Here is a 2870-nt window from a genome sequence, read left to right on the forward strand (position 1 = left end):
ATGGTACTAGCTGGGCAAAGTCATTAAGATGCTAAGGTCCGACAGGATACTGAAATCCTATACAAAGGTTAATAATTACTCTCGGAAAGGGAAGTTGATGCTATAAAATGACAATCTGAGAATTACCTAGAATCTTATCTTAATACTGTTAATACATTTGTATTGTATGCACATAGCCTTAGAAGTCTCTTGTGATGCATATTTGACCCTCCTTCATGTCTGCTGTAAGGGAGCGACACTTATGGAATGGGAATGCAGCAGCCATCTGGGAGGATGCTGGTAGAGTGGAATGCTTTATTTAGTAGCAAGGGTCTGCTGAGTATCCTCCCTGCTAAGATTACACTGAACATAAAGGAAATCGCAGACTGCTCACTTCCCTTGTACTCATCCTAATCTTGTGGAAACTTCCTGTAAAAGGCAGTTATAGCATTAAAAGTAAACTGATTTCACACATACCGGATACAACCAGACTAACAATTACAGTCCCTAGGGAGAAATAGAAAATAGCACACTTGCCTTTCGTGCTTTACATTAGTTTGGAAGAATACGGAAACTCAGTGAAGAAGAGAACCGGGCTAGAGGCAAGGGAACTATTTAGAGACGTGGTTACTGTTTAGTAATTCCACTGAGGGGTAGGGCTCATTAGCCATCGGATTGATTGCCCTACAGAAAGGGAGAGAGAGGAGGGAGAGAAGGAAAAGGAAGACAACGGGGAGGGAGGTGAGAAGGGAGAGGGAGAGAGAAGGCAGGGAGTGGAGGAAGAAGGAAGGGGAGAACAGGGAGGAAAAGAGGATGAGGAAGGGAGGGGGAGAGAAGGAACAAGGGAGAGAGGGAGTCATTATACAAAGCATGTGGCACCATGCAAATAGAGTCAAAGTGTAAAGTCTGATGCCTAACAGCTACAAAGGAGTAATGCTAAGTAAGGTAAGGAGGGGGAGGGGTCAGAAATCGAAGGGAGCTAGTCCTTTAAGTACTAAGAGATCTTCACATGTTGGGATGGTTCTCTCCTCTTGGGTTTGCCAAGTGTACGAATATCCGCTGAGAGCAAAGGGTAGCAGACATGGTGTGTGTGAAACGCTGAACCACCATATATCCGAATACAGTAGGAAGTGCGAGGGACTTGTGGTTTCAGCCCAGGGTCAGGCTACACAGCTTCACCTTTATGTGTAGATAAGACCTCCACACAATCTTCTACCTTGAAAGCTCTATTATCGAAAACAGCTGCTAAAAAGAACACCAAAAATATGAAAAGTAGCCTGTTCCCTGGGGAAACAATGGTCATTCATTAAAAAGGTAACTAGCAAAAGGTCATTAATGTATTAGTAATAATGTATAAACAGTAACGGCCAAATGGAACAAACCTCAGAAGATATCTTCATAGGAGCCATGGTTACTATGGAGTGCTGCGTGGGAAGACTGTGTGGGAAGACATAGGGTACCATTTACTATCCTTGCCAGTTTCATCAGCTGCATTTCATACTGCTGGGAGAAAACATCCCAAAAGAAACGATTTCAGAAAACAAAGTTTATAGTGTCAGGTTATGCCAATCATGCTGGGGAAGACATAGAGGCAGGTATTTGAGGCAACGGGTCCTGTGGCATCTACAAGCCAGAGGCAGAGAACAATGGGCATTGGCCCTCAGTGTGCTTCCTCTTTTCTTTCAGCCCAGGTCCCCAGCCTAGGAGATGGTGCTGCCCACAGGGAAAGTGGGTCTTTCCTCCTTAGTTAACCAAGTAGAAAACCCCTCAAAGGCCCGTCTCTTAGGTGATTTTAGATCCTGTCAAGTTGGCAAGCAATGTGTTAACCAAATTTGGACTATTTACCTGCTTGAAACTTAGACTCCACTTATGACTTAGCTTTTCTGAAATGATCCCATCCTGGTCTCCCTTGACAATCGTGGGTTTGCTCCTCTCTCTTTGGCCCTTGGTGCTACCCATAATTATTCTAGTTTCCTTTCTATTGCTATGACAGACCTAACCAAAAGTCATCTAGGGAGAAAAGGGTTCATTTGACTTCCAGGTTACAGCCATCATCCCAGTGGTTTTCAATTTTCCTAATTGAACCTTTTAATATATACAGTTCCTCATGTTGTGGTGACCCCTGACAATACAATTATTTCATTGCTACTTTGTAACTCTAATTTTGTTATTGTAACCAGTATCTGATAACTGCAGTTTTGTTACTGTTATGTAAGTATCTTACATTCAGGCTGAGAACCACTGCACTACCTTGTAACTGGTTGGGTTTGTGGCTGTGGACAACTTTAAGAAGCCAAGGACAAAGTACAGAGAGCTTGCCAACTGTGGGAACCAACAATTGTGGCCAGTCTTCTTCCTTAGCCCCACCCTCAGAGAAAAACAACCATGCAAATACAAATGTCCCCTCCCTTGAAGAGCCAGAACCTAGTCTTAGAATCCCTCAGAAATAGCAACTGTCAGAGCTGGAACTTAAGATGTAACTATGATGTCTGTAGCTTCTCACATACATGGTACAGGAGAGGCTGGATTTTGTTGTGGTGTTTTTTTTTTTTTTTTTGTTGTTGTTGTTGTTGTTTGGTTGGTTTTGGCGCTGGCTAGAGCAGTGGTTTTAGTTAGGGATGTTTTAAGGAGACAGGATGTCAAAATGATTGCAAAGAAATCAGAAGACTGTGAAGGACTGAAACGGCATACTTCTGGAAAAGGAGACAACCACGATGACCCTCGAGGGGAGGGTCTCACTACTCACAGTGCTGGGGGTAGAGTCTGAGGTAAAGCACTTGCTTAGTTCACACAGATTCTGGGTTTCATCCTCAGCACTTTGTCAAAGAAGTACAAAAAGAGGCATCTACAGAAGATGAGGGGGAAGGACCTTTATAGTGGAAAATTTCAAT

Source organism: Rattus norvegicus, chromosome 3, assembly GCF_036323735.1.
Source record: "Rattus norvegicus strain BN/NHsdMcwi chromosome 3, GRCr8, whole genome shotgun sequence".
Taxonomy (NCBI): domain Eukaryota; kingdom Metazoa; phylum Chordata; class Mammalia; order Rodentia; family Muridae; genus Rattus; species Rattus norvegicus.